The sequence below is a fragment of the Loxodonta africana genome, chromosome 16 (genome assembly GCF_030014295.1).
Source record: "Loxodonta africana isolate mLoxAfr1 chromosome 16, mLoxAfr1.hap2, whole genome shotgun sequence".
NCBI classification, from domain to species: Eukaryota; Metazoa; Chordata; class Mammalia; order Proboscidea; family Elephantidae; genus Loxodonta; species Loxodonta africana.
In genome coordinates, this window is record NC_087357.1 from 53,907,560 (window position 1) to 53,922,686 (window position 15,127).

At 37.0% G+C, this 15,127-nt stretch overlaps 1 pseudogene; it reads right to left on the reverse strand.

Moving 5' to 3' along the window:
• Nucleotides 1-3,142: 3,142 nt before the first annotated feature.
• On the reverse strand, nt 3,143-4,894 carry LOC111750345 (developmental pluripotency-associated protein 4-like; annotated as a pseudogene).
• Nucleotides 4,895-15,127: the final 10,233 nt, after the last annotated feature.

Below are 15,127 nucleotides of genomic sequence, written 5' to 3' on the forward strand. Positions count from 1 at the left end.
AAGTGTTTCAATAAATGGATGCAACACAGGAAGTGCTAGCTCATCTATGCCAAGAAATTTGGAAGACAGCTACCTGGCCAGCTGACTGGAAGAAATCCATATTTATACCCATTCCAAAGAAAGGCATTCCAATAGAATGCGGAAATTATTGAACAGTATCATTAATATCAGAGGCAAGTAAAATTTTGCTGAAGATAATTAAAAAATAATTGCAGCAGTACATCCGCAGGGAACTGCTGGAAATTCAAGTGGATTCAGCTTGGAGTGAAGGATATCATTGTTGATGTCAGATCTCGGGTGAAACGACAGAATACCAGAAAGACGTTTACCTGTGTTTTATTGACTATCCATTGGCGTTCAACTGTGTGGATCCTAACAAATTATGGACAACATTGGGAAGAACAGGAGTTTCAGAACACTTAATTGTGCTCATGCAGAACCTAAACATAGACCAAGAGGCAGTTGTTCAAATAGAACAAGCGGATCCTAACAAATTATGGACAACACTGGGGAGAACAGGAGTTTCAGAGCACTTAACTGTGCTCATGCAGAACCTAAACATAGACCAAGAGGCAGTTGTTCAAATGCAACAAGGGGATACTGAGTGGTTTAAGCTCAGAAAAGGTGTATGTCAAGGTTGTATCCTTTCACCATACTTATTCAATCTTATGCTAAGCAAATAATCCCAGAAGCCAGACAATATGAAGAACATGGCTTCAGGATAGGAGGAAAGCCCATTAACAATCTGCCAGATGCAGATGACACAACCTTGCTTTCTGAAAGCCTAGAGGACTGAAGCACTTACTGAAAAAGATCAAAGGCCACAGCCTTCGGTATGCGTTACACCTCAACATAAAAAAAAAAAAAAAATCCTCACAACTGGACCAATAAGCAGCATCATGACAGATGGAGACAATATTGAAGTTGTCAAGGATTTCACTTTACTTGGATCCACAAGCAAGAACCATTGAAGCAGCAGTGAAGAAATCAAAGGCCATATTGCATTGGGCAAATCTACTGAAAAAGTCCTCTTTAAAGTGTTAAAAAGCATACAGAGATGTCGCCTTGAGGACTAAGGTGTGCCTGACCGAAACCATGGTATTTTCAATGACCTAAAATGCATTTGAAAGCTGGACAATGAATAAGGACCACGGAAGAAGAATTGGTGCATTTGAATTGTGTTGTTCCTGAAGAATATTGAATATACTGTGGACCCAGAAGAACAAATGAATCTGTCTTGGAAGAAGTACAGCCAGAATGCTCCTTAGAAGTGAGGATGGTAAGACTTCGTCTCACGTACTTTGGACATGTTATCAGGAGGGACTAGTCCCTGGAGAAGGACATCAAGCTTGGTAAAGTAAAGGGTCAGTAAAAAAGAGGAAGACCCTCAATGACATGGATTGACACAGTAGCGGCAACAGTGGGCTCAAACATAGCAATGATTTTGAGGATGGTGAAGGACTGGGAAGTGTTTTGTTTCTGTTGCATTTCAAGGGGCATGTCATATGGTCTGAAGACGACACACTGGCATGAATTGTTAGTGATTATCAAAAAAAAAAAAAAAAAAATTTTTTTTTTTTATCAGGTGGAGTTTTAAGCCAGGACGACTTTGTGATTAAGCTCTAACTCCATTATATCTCAGCTGTGTGAGTACAAGCAGAATATGTTAGATTCACTAAGTTACAGTAAAAATGGGTAACCAAACCTGTCTCAAAAAATTGTCATAAAGATTAAGTATAAGTTGTTAAGAACAGAGCATGGCACATAGAAGTAGTCAGTATTTACTTATAATAAATAAACTCTGTATCTTTACCGAGCTGTGGACCAAAGCTTGACAACAATTGGTAGAGAAATAAATATGATGTGGTCTATACTCATTGATTCAAATAAGGATCAATGTCATCATTTAGTTTTAAAAACTTAACACATTTCAGAACATGTTCTAAATACTAGATCAAGGGAGTTTTGTGCACTCGGGTGGGAGAGTAGAGCAAATAGAAAGCTCTTAGACAAATGGCTCTCTTTTTCCTCTCTTTTTTCCAGAGCTATGGGATTATAATTATTCTAGTAAAAAAATTGCATTGAAAAGTGGATTCTGAAGAAAAAGATACAAAGAAATCTGTGTGTAATTAAAAATTTGCCTCATGGAGGAAATAGGTAATTTCTAGATTTTTTATATAAATGAAAACATACATATTTTTAATGTCTTTCTTAAAGAGAATGAAGATCAAGCTTAACTATCATACATTCACTTATGCCATTAGTAAGAGCCAAAGAGAATTGTGAGATTAAATAAGAGAATATGGCATAATTAATTTATTTTGAAAATCAAAATGGAATTGTTATTATACTGAATTTATTTATAAAAACTTTAATACCTAAATAACTGTACTTTTTAAACAGAATCCATGCTAATGATTTTCAGTTATTTTAATCATGTGTCATGGGTACTGAGGAAGCAAACATTATATAATATTTTACAAGGGTATATTTCAGAGCCAGTAATTTCTTATCTATACTCAAAGTAAAAGGAGTAAGTTCTTTTTAGGGTATTAAAAAAAAAAAAAGAGTTCCACTGAAATTACCATTGAATATGAGACGCCTTTTTTTCCCTCCTTTGTAACATAAATCCCACTTTAATATTTACTCCAAATCCTATGCATTGAAATATTGCTGTATGCTAATGTGGTATTGATCTTGTTACTCTTTCACGTTTGTAAATGCTGCAAAGTACTCAACAAACTCAAACAACACAGTGGATTTTGTGTAAAAAGAAAAAGTAATTAAAAAAATTAAACACTACTGCTTTACCTGTTTATGCTCATTATAATAATAGGGACAAAAGATTTAGTTAATCAAATAAATGGCTCACTGTTTCGAACTGAAAAATGTAATAAATATAAATTAAGGTAAATGGAATTCAGGAAGACCTTACGCTTTCCCCCAAATAACAGAAAAATTGGCATATTTATAATAAAGGCAAATACTGCAACTGTGAATTTAAAAACAAAAAACTTCAAGCAACATTAATAGAAATCAAAGCTCCTAAATTGTATGAATAGATTACAATTCTAATCCAAATAGTCTTCTGTTGTTTGGAGAATCCAAAATGGGAAACTGCTTCTTTGTGGGTATATTTTGAAGTTGTTTCTGAGGTCAGAAATCTAAAAGGGGATCCATTTTAAAACCTACCATTTGGTATGTACTTTGAAATTCTGGTAAAAGTTATGTTTTTCAGTAGGATGTATTCCATTCTAAGAATCACACAACTTCTGTGTAGTTAATTGTGTTAAATCAGTATCACTTTTTTACTTTTCCTAACTACTTCCGGCCCTTGAATGGTGCAAATGGTTAATGTGCCCAGCTGCTAACCTAAAGGTTGATTAGTTCAAGTCCACCCAGAGGACATTAAAAACCCTATGGAGCACACTTCTACTCTAACACACATGTGGTTTCCACGAATTGGAGCTGATTCTACAGCACCTGGTATAACAAGAAGAGTATACTCACTTTCCCCTGTTTTTCAGGGACCCAGGCTTATCGAGCCGGACGCTGGAGGAGAACCCAACCATCTGTGTTTCAGGGAGACTTCTCCAATTCACCACACAATACCTGACACCACAGGCCTCTTGTGGTGATTCCATTTCTTTCGTTTTCCTGGTGCTGGCTGCCTTTCTTGTCCAGGAGGCCAAAACTGCCTCCTGGATAGAAGTCGTTACCACAACTGTACTAACTCCCTCAAGAAGAGTAGTTGCTTCAAGAGCAGTTGCCTCCGTCTCAGAGGATGGAACCACTTTGGGAGGATTAGTTCCCTCAGGACATATCATCTTTTTCTCAGAATTTTCCAGAAGCATTTTTCCCTTGTCTACTTTTGATTTTTTTTTTTTTTTTTTTTTTGGTAACCACGTCTGGATCTTGGCTTCTTTTGCTATAACAGGAATATTCTTTTGATTTGGGTCAGCATATTCACAGAGTCACGTAAATGCTTATAATTTCTGGCCATTAATTCTCAGCTTTAATTGATGGCACCAGGCCCACACATGCTTAGTTAGGTGAAACAGGTTAATGGGTGGCGGATTAGAAGGAAATGAAGGAATTGATACCTTCTTCTGAGGTTTTAGGTTGTCATTACATGTGTGTTCTGTGAACAGAAAGCATTGTCATCTTTCACAGATTTTTTTTTTTTTATTGTACTTTAGATGAAGGTTTACCAAACAAGTTAGTTTCTCATTAAATGATTAATACACATATTGTTTTGTGATACTGATTGCCATTCCCATGACATGTCAACACTTCCCCCTTTCAATGTTGGGTTCCCTATTACCAGCTTTCCTGTCCCTTTCTTCCTTGTCATCTTTGCCCCTGGACTGTTTTATGGGCCTGTCTAATCTTTGGCTGAAGGGTAAACCTCAAGAGTGATTTCAGTACTGGGTTAAATGGGTGTCTGAGAGGCCGAATGGTCTAAGTCAGTAGACTCAATCACAGATCTTTTTTGTTTAGTCACCTTATCTGATGTTCTTGGTAAAAGCGATGTGCTTGCTTCATTAAAAATCTGCTGTTCACAGCCTCATTTACCCTGAGGCCAGAAGAACTAGAAAGCTCTTGGCTGCCACTATCAGTCATTATAATCAGGGCCATGATAGATGGAGCCTGATAGAATGGAAGAAAAATGTGGAGTAGAACCTCAAATTAAAAAACAAAAACCAAAAAAAACTTCTTTTGATACTGGAGGACTCCGCAAGACTATTGCCCTGAGATAGTCTTCAAACCTTGAACTGAAACTGACCCCTGGGGTCACCTGGTAGCTAAAACTTTATATAAATGGAATCATACGGTATGTGCTCTCTTTTGTCTGGATGTTTTCACTGAGCATAGTTAATTTGAGATTCACCATGTTGTTGCCTATATCCTTTGTTCGTTCAATTTTATTGCTTTGTATTTTTATTTCATTGTATGAACATACAACAATTCTTTGATCCATTCATTAGTTAGTGGATATTTGGGTTGTTTTTAGTTTTCATTTATTATGAATAAAGTCACGGTGATCTTTCTTGTACAATTCTTGGTAAAGACATACGTTTTCACTTCTCCTGGGAAAATTCCTATAGATTTACAGATTGGATCATATGGGGGTATCGATTACTTTTCAAAAAATTGCCAAACTGCTTTCCAAAGTGTTTGTACCATTTTACATTCTTACAGTGGTGTATGAGACTTCCAGTTGGTCCTTGTCCTCACCAACACTTGGAATAATCAGTTTTGCTAATTTTAGACATTCTTACAGATGTGCAATGGGATTTCATTTTAATTTGTGTTTCCCTAACAACTAATAGGAACCCTGGTGGTGAAGTGATTCAGAGCTCAGACTGCTAACCAAAAGCTTGGCAGTTCAAATCCACCAGCTGCTCCTTGGAAACTCTATGGGGCCATCCTGCTCTGTTCTATAGGGTCGCTATGGGTCGGAATCGACTCGATGGCAATGGATTTTTGGTTCAATGACTAATAGGAGCCCTAGTTGTGCAGTGGTTAAGAGCTTGGCTGCCAACCAAAAGGTCAGCAGTTCGAATCCACCAGCTGTCCCTTAGTACCCAATGAGACAGCTCTACTCTGTCCATTAGGGTTCCTATAGGGTCAGTATGAGTTGGAATCAACTCAATGGCAATGGGTTTGGTTTTTGGTTTAATGACTAATAACCTTGAGCATCTTTTCATGTGTGTATTTATAATTCATATATCATATTTGGTAAAGTGCCTGTTTGGATCAATTGACCATTTAAAACAATGTTTCTCTTCTTAATTTTGCAAGTCTGTCCTGAATTTCCTGAGGTACAGTGTCTGATAAACAATTGTTACATATATTTTCTAGCTTTTTTAGATTTAATTCAGATGGGAAGGTAAATCTTATCCTTTTACTCCATCTTGGCTAGCAGTGGACGATCCAATCATATCAATTTCATGTTCATTTAATTTTACCTTCTTTTATCTTTTTACTTTCCCTTTCCTCCTCCTATCATGCATATTTCTTTGTTGGCATCATTAACATCGATTCTCAGATTTGTTAACAGAATTGAACGTATTACTAAAATTTTCATAAATCAGCAAAACAGTTTATATCTAATAATCACACAGGATGAGTGAATTAGCATGCCTTTATGGGAGACAAATCTCCATATGGTTCTCTCAATGTTTCTGCAAGTCTTGACAGCAGAGGCACTAACTCTCTTTGTTCAGGACTATTTTTTCAATGATGTTTGAAGAGAGAGCATCCTTGGAAGAAAGAGATAATATTTCCCTTTACAGCAAAGGGCATGTTTGCTTACAGCCTTGGAATATTGAGATAATATATCCTTCCAGAGCAGAGGGTAGGCAAGCTTACTGCCTATTATAAAAGATCTAGGTTCTCTAACCTCAGTGCTCAATGTTCCTCTCCTATAATGCAACCCATTGTCTGAGCTAGTGCTACATCTCTTTTTTTTTTTTTTTGTATAGCCTTATAGGGAAACCTGGTGGCGTAGTGGTTAAGTGCTACGGCTACTAACCAAAGGGTTGGCAGTTTGAATCTGCCAGGCACTCCTTGGAAACTCTGTGGGGCAGTTCTACCCTGTCCTATAGAGTTGCTTTGAGTCAGAATCAACTTGATGGCAGTGGGTTTGGTTTTGATTTATAGCCTTATAGAAATTATGGCTTTGGGAATGAGCACAAACACAAGCACAAAAATAAGTTATTACCCTTGTTACTGCTATTATTATTGTTGATGGAAATAATAAAGTTATTTTCTCTGACCCAGGAGTCTATGTCTTCTGTCAACATCCTTAGAATTGTGGCAGACTAAATTGCTGTTTGCAAATAGAGTAAAATCACAGACTTGTAGTTTGGACAACATTTTGTGAATTACTTATTAACTGAGGTAAAAAGGAATCATGTATTACTCTAGTAGTTCTTAAAAATGAGTACATTGAATTAATGACACATTTTGGTACACCACCCTTAATTGATTTTAAAATTTAACCCCAATGCATTGAAAAAAAAAAAGTAATTAACTACTACCTAAGTCCTGAGGAAATTTATACGGCTATTTTACCATTATGTTCAGAGAAATCAAGACATAGAAAGGGGCAGGAAGATGATTTGAAATATAGCCTTTTGAATACAGAAGAATGCCTTCCATCTTTCTTTCTTCAGTCCTATCTAGCAAACGAAACTTTTCCTGAGCATTTGGGAAATGTGAAGTAAAATAAGAAGTTGGCAGAATTTCCCATGTCTGCATAACCAAACACCATATCCCCTGTCAATTTCTCTTTCCTGTCTAGTGGTCTGTTTTCTCCTTCTCTGCTATATTGTTATCCAGAGCACTTTCATCATTATATTTTATTTATTAGTTTGTTTCTATGCCTGCTTTCCTGCACTAAAATGTAAGCAGCAGAACACTGAAGAAAAAGGAAATAAGAAATGCTGAACAGAAATACCAGTTAGCGTGTTTAGATTAGTGAGCTCCTGGAATTAGGAAATGATATGAAGGCTGCAGGACATGAAAAAAAAAAAAAAAAATCACGTTTCTGTCATGTCTTCTGGAATTCACTTTTTAAAAATTATGTATTATAATCAGAATATTTAAAAATAAAATGGAGCCTCAAAACCAATATTGTTGGTGGGTGCCATTGAGTCGATTTTGACTCATCGTGACCACATGTGACACAGCAGAACTGCCCCATAGAATTTTCCTGTCTGTAATCTTTACAGAAGCAGATTGCCTGGTTTTTCTGCAATGGAGTTACTGGGTGGGTTAGAACTGTCATCCTTTTGGTTAGCACCCAATCACTTAACCATTGTGCCATCGTAACCAAAAAAATCAAACCCATTACCATCTAGTTGATTCCAAATCATTGTGACCCCTAGGACAGAGTAGAACTGCCCCACAGAGTTTCCAAGGAGCACCTGGTGGATTCGAACTGCCAACCTTTTGATTAGCAGCCATACCTCTTAACCACTATACCACCAGGGCTCCGGATTGTACCACTAAAAACCGCTAGGGCTCCTAAAAAAACAATACTGTGGTCACTAATAATTTTTTTTTTTTTTTTTTTTGTTACCTCCACTTTACAGTATATATTTACGAACACAAAATTTGGAAGAAAGCTTCCTGGCATTGTAAAAAGAATATGAGTTTGGGGAAAAGAAATGCTGACATGTTATATCATCTAACTTCATTAACAATTTTGGAAGTAGTCTTTCATATGAATTATTTTTATAAATTGCCACTGGGAAAAAGTATTTGCTATTGTTTTTTTTATTGTTTATATGATAGGCAAGCAAGCACATCGCTAGGTACTGTACAAATAACCAAAACCAAACCCAGTGGCATCAAGTCGATTCCGACTCATAGCGACCCTATAGGACAGAGTAGAACTGCCCCACAGAGTTTCCAAGGAGAGCCTAGGTGAATTCAAACTGCCAACCTTTTGGTTAGCAGCCGTAGCACTTAACTACTACGCCACCAGGGTTTCCACTGTAGACATAAGCAGAGTCAAATATCAAACAGAGGTTGTGTATCAAATAGAGTTTGTGTATCAAACGCGTCAACAGTTGTACTCAGCTGAAGCGGCCCCTGCACATGCAGTGCAGCCTGACCTATCACTTGGCAGGGACACCTCACATTCCTCCACACCTGGCTTTTGCTTATGGTAATAAGCCAGGTTATCCTCAGGAGGACGATGGCTCGCCAGTTGGCTGGAAAAAAGATCGTATAGTAAATAAATTTACTTTTGGGAGCTCTAAAAAGTAAATTAATGTGCTTTATACCCCTTCATCCCTAACTGGCATCACTGCTCTCACATTTACTTCCTGAATGAAATCCAGCTCCTAGCTTGTTCCTATTTGTGAAGTCTGAAAGAGCAAACGCTACCTAAGTTAGTGTTTGTCTCCTTGTAAGTTTTGAGAAAAAAAATTAAATTCTGATGGTGAAATTTTAGCATCAATATACAAATTGTGGAGCACATGGGATCAGAGTGGAAAGAGCATCTTTTGCCCTTAAATGTCATACTTCATAGATTCTCTGGACTTTGGGGGAAACTCTACCCAGTGTCTGATTTCTTACAGTGGAGTCAGGAAGTTCACAGCTCCAGAAGCAACTCCAACCTATGACAAATGGAAAATGTTGGCTATCTATCCCTGTTTTTTTGCCACTGAGTTGAAACAACTCTGAAACATGTTTTAAACTATCCCCCAGAGATGACAGTGGGTCTGAGCTCCAGCTGCCCACAGCAGTAGCATGTGCATCAGCACACCACACTGGGCATTGGTTTTCTTATATTCTCTCACTTAACTTCACCACTCAAATCCAAAGCTTCCTGGAATCATCTCCCAAATAAATAACTCACATTCGGAGATCATTTTTCAAACTATAATCTAGGCATTACTAAACACTACTTGGAAACTGTGGTGGTATAATGGTTAAGAGTTACGGCTGCTAACCAAAAGGCAGTTCGAATTCACCAGGCACTCCTTGGAAACTCTGTGGGGCAGTCCTACTCTGTCCTATTGCATTGCTATGAGTCAGAATCAACTTGATGGCAATGGTTTGGTTTTGGCTTTTGGTTTTTAAATGCCATTTGGAAAGGGAGTTCCTTTTTTAAACTGGATGAGAAACTCAATGTATAATATCCCCATCTTAAAAAATCACATACACAAAGGAATATTACAGGTCAGAATTCTGGCAGTAAAAAGGCTGTTTAACTCTGTTTATGGCTTTCCAAACCAGTGACATAATTACCAAATATTTTCCCCTATATCTCACTGACTAGCAGGGTATAAACTTCTGATTTTCAATGGAATAGTTTGGAAATAGATAATCTAGTCCAAACTTCAAAATAAACATTAAAAAAATATATAGATGCAATGGAGGGTGTTCCCCCACAAAGGTTTAAATTGCCAAAACAGCCTAAGGCAAATTATAAATCTTAAGCAATACCAAATTTGACTAACGTTTCAAAGCATACAGGTAAAAACACCGGGCACAAGATATATTATTTTCTTGGAGGAGCCTGAAACTGTTAGATGCAAGCCCTAAGAGTATCTCCTCTAGCAGTAAGACAGGTTGTGTTTCAGAGCAACAGATGAGTTTTCAGGCATGTATGTGGAAACGTTGTTTGCAAAGGAAACTGTTTAAGTTTTGGACTCATTTGTATGGGACTATATTTAAATTTTAGAATTATGCTATGTAACTTCCTCAAATTATCCAGCCAGCCATGCCCCCTTAGTCTATAAAAAAAAAAAAAAAAAAATTTTTTTTTTTTAGTCTATAAAGTCCAGGATTATTCATAATAAGCAATCATGATAAAAAAAGTAAATCCTTGTGAGCCCTGGTGGCCTGGTGATTAAGTGTTTACTGCTAACCAAAAGGTCAGCAGTTCAAATCCACAGGATGCTCCACAGGAGAAAGATGTGGCGATCTGCTTCTGTAATGATTTACAGCCTTGGAAAGCATTTTATTGAAAGGAATTTCTAGATCTTTCCACCAATAAATACTGTTCATATCTTTACAAAGAGGTACAGTTGAGGTATTTATTTCTCTGGGCATTCCAGGTAAGGAAGGAGTAAATTACTAAAGTGTTTTTAATCCTTTCTTTCCCACAAAGGTTTGATTTATTCCTGGCCTGTTAAAGATAAAGCCAGAATGATAATGCCACGTTCTTTCATCCTTGGTTTTTTGTATTTTGCCTGCATCTACTTGACATGCAAAGGTTTGGACTTCTGAGCACCCTGGCCAAAAATTCCTTGTTTTTTCACATAAGTGAACTTCCCTTTTATGAAACCTTTATGCAAAATTCATAAACTTTCACCTGTTTTTAAATTGTTTTATTCAGACTTTGAAGAACTTTTCACGCTTTTTGTTATTCTTTTGTTCCTTTTTCCATTATTACTGACATTTGTGAGCACAAAAAGTGACACAAATTAAGAGCACCATATGTGCAAAAACGTGAAATGGAGAAATATCTGAAATAATGGTTTGGTGTATTTGAACAGCCACATAGAAATATCAAATAAATAAGTAGCAATGTACATTAGACATTTATAAAGCATAAGAATCATCACTTGTGTGTAAATTATAAGCAGGCAAAAGAAACATTTGAGGCTATTGTTACTCAAGAACATTGATATTCCTTTAACACCTAAAATGAAGGGAATGTTTATAGGATTTTGTTTGTCGTTAGAGGCACCATCAGGTATGAATTGACTCAATGGCAACAGGTTTGGTTTGGATTCTTCAGATATATTTTGTGCTTTATTTTTTGTCATGGATTGAATTGTGTCCCACTAAAATATGTGTCAACTTGGTTAGGCCATGATCGTGTGGTTGTCCTCCATTTTTTGATTTTCCTATGTGTTATAAGTAATAATCTCTGCCTGTGGTTAAAGAGGATTAGGGTGGGATGTTAACATCTTTGATCACATTCCTGATCCAATGTAAAGGGGCCTTCCCTGGGGCATGGCTTGTACCACCTTTTATCTTACAAGAGACAAAAGGAAAAGGAAGCAAACAAAGTTGGGGGCCTCATACCACCACGAAAGCAGTGCCAGGAGCAGAGTGCATCCTTTGGACACGGGGTTCCTGGGAAGAGAAGCTCTTAGTCCCAGGGAAGATTGATGACAAGGACCTTCCTCCAGAGCTGACAGAGAACTAGAGCCGACATGCTGAATTTGGACTTGTAGCCTACCAGACTGTGAGAGAATAAATTTCTCTTTGTTGAAGCTATTCACCTGTGGTATTTCTGTTACAGCAGCACTAGATGACTAAGACATTTTTCATGCCATGATTGCTGACAGTGGAGAAAAATCTTTTGTGTACATAAACTCTCATCATGAGAGTGTCAAACAGGCCTCAAATACTAAAATATTCAATCTTCATATTTTAGGTAATGAGCAATATTAAAGCAATGTCTTATTTTGTCACATATTCCTGGGAGGTATTTGCTTGTAAATACTGTATAGTTTCTTTTCTTATTGACTTTGAAGCTGCTCATCAGTGTTCTTTTCCTTTCCATATTTTACTACTTTCCAGAAAAGGTGGGCTTTCTCTGTTAGACTCTTATAGCTCCTTTTATTAAAGAACTTGAACCATATCCTCCAAGCACTGAATCAAAGGAGATTTCAGCTATATCATACACTATGATTCTCCGAAGATCCTCCCTGCCCTCAATAAACCTTTATGATAATGCCCAGAGATGTAGTTTATTTTACCCTCAAGTATTCTCCGAAAGGCTGGGACATGTGCATTTTTGTCTTTCTCTGATTCTGTTATCTTAGTTTCCAAGAATTTATCCCAGTGCCTTCTTTGCTATTTCTGTAGGGTATTCCTGGTAACCTAATCCAAAATATTTCAGGTAGGTATGCTCCTAAGTATACATGAAAAAATTCTTATTCTCATTTGTATTATGGTGCTTAGATTCAAAATTACTATCTGTATTATAGAATCAGAAGGTCAGAAATATAAAGCCAAAAAGCCCCTTGTCACCAAGTCAACTTCGACTAATAGTGACCCTATAGGATAGAGTAGAGCCACCACATAGGGTTTGATTTATTTATTTTTAATCTTTACTGGAGTAGATTGCTAGGTCTTTTTCCCATGGAGCTGCTGGGAGGGTTCAAACTGCCTATCTTTTGGTTAGCAGTTGAGTGCTTAACTGTTGCACCACCAGGGCTCCTCTCACTCTGAGATATGTGTTATTAATACATTGCTTTTTTTAAAGATTTATTAAAGTTTTAAAAATACTCCACTGCAAAATATCTTTGATATTTTTATCAAATATATAGTTGTAATAGCTTTACTTTATATAAAACAACTCCTCATTGCCTCATTACCTATAAATATCTACCACACTAAATTGTTATAAAAACAACTAATGGAAATAATGTTAACAGCCTCTGGAAATGAGAAAGTACCAATTAGGAAGAGATGCAACCAGAATGCATCTAACGTTTTTCCTGCTATTGTCCATCTAACAGGTATTGCTATAAAAAATGCATTCCCATGGAGTTGATTCCAACTCATAGTGACCCTATAAGACAGAGTAGAACAGCCCCATAGGGTTTCCAAGGAGCAGCTGGTGGATTTGAACTGCTGGCCTTTTGGTTAACAGCCCAGCTCTTAACTACTGGGCAACTCAATTATCTTGAGTTATCCAGAGATTACACTGGAACACTGTGATCCAGTGAGTACAGTAGGAAATCAACACTTTCACTTTATGTACCATACTTTCAATATCAATTGTTTGAGATTTCTTACTTTATACAATTAAAAAAGAATAAGATTAGAAAATATTGTTCATCGGTAAACAGTGTCTTCAAGATCATTTTGTTCAGAAAAAAATCAAAATGGGGAAAACAACCACCTCCAAACCTCACCATCCTATATAGATCTCATCTCCATGTACATGTGCTGTGTGGGAGAGCAGAAAGGGGTTGGGAGAAGTAATCACGCAGTAAATACTAAAAGGTAAAAAATGACAAGTGACTTCTCAAAGTTAGAAAGCAAAATAAAATAAGATTGCAACCCCTTCCTTTTTTTCCCCAACTTTTCACTGAAGTATGAAATCTTCATGGGTAGGATCCGAAATAATAACATTGAATTATGATACTGAAAATATTTTAAAACAATTTTTGAAGACCATTGGTGCTGGTAGTTCACTCATCTTCTCAGATGGCAGTTTACTCATCTTCAGGCTGCAGTGAGGAGGCTGACATATAGGTAAGAAAGAAATAAAATAGTGCAAGTGATGTGAGAAGTAAAAGGCATGCACAAATGTGATATGAATGCATGTAGTCAAATGACTCATAGCTGAGAAATTCCAGCAATTGGATGAACAAAAAAATCTCTCCAAGAGCCTAGGAGAATAAAATATTTCATACTCAGAAGTAACACTGCGCAGTTTCTCTGATTTACAGGTTGAAGCCAAACATTATAAACTTACCAAACAAAACATTTTCCCCCTTGTTTGGAGTATAGGGCAGTTACTTCATAACTCACGTGTGCTTGTTTTTAGAGAGAGGTATTTGAATAGAATTTTTAAATTCAGGACATCCTTCCAAGTGTGAGGCAATATGATTCAAACTATTCTGTGTTCCTAAGAACACAGAAATATTTTATTGCTTAACATATATTTTTAAGCTATAAATAGCCCAGCAATTGTTTCTTTGATCCAGATATGCCTTAGAATTTAAGCACAGAATTAAAGAGATTGAAGGAGTAGTGAGTGAAGCACTGTGTGATGACATATTTTTGCATCTCTGGTATGGGAAATAGAAAATTTAACAGGGCTGGTAACCCTGCCTTTGACCTAATTCCATTTGAAACCTACAAAACATTTTCACTTGAGATGCAGATCCTTTGAGAAGTGGCTTTTCTCAGTCCAACAAATGTGTACTTACTATCACCAAAGGTTAAAGGAGATTTTCCTGAATTATTTGCCTGGTGAACCCAGAATTGGGTTCAGAAGGTTTATGCTACCTGATATAACCACTCCAAAATATCTGTAACTTCACATAATATAGAACTTTATCCTCAAGCACAATGTGGTCTAATACCTGTGTTCAGGCTGTGGGCAAGGACTCGGTCTCCCTTCGTTCTGTGGCTCTATCTTCCTCACTGTCCTCAGTATCTTCTCCATTCAGTCAAAAGATGGGGAAAGAGAATGGAGGATGATGTGTGGGAGGGTTTCATGAGGTAGGGCTAGAAGTGGTATACATCATTTTTACTCATATTCTCTTGGCTAGAATCCAGTCACGTGGGTATACCTAATTGCAAGGGAGGGTTAGAAATGTAGCGTTTTGGTGGGTCAGTGGGAAAAAGAAGCATTTTTGGTGAATATCCAATAATTTGGACAATTTCTCTCACTATAGATAGTGCTTTATACTTCCTGAGTTTATTTCCTGTGAGAACAAAACAAGTTTACATATTTACCTTACCTAGTTCTGTCTGCTTTTCAACCATTGTGTGTGTGTGTGCGCGTGTGTGTGCATGCACATACACGTGTATGTAAATTTAAGTAAAAAATAATACTTTGCCAGAATTCTGAAGCAGAAATTTGCTTGCTCACTCTTACTACTCTCATTTCAGCATCACCTTGCTGCCT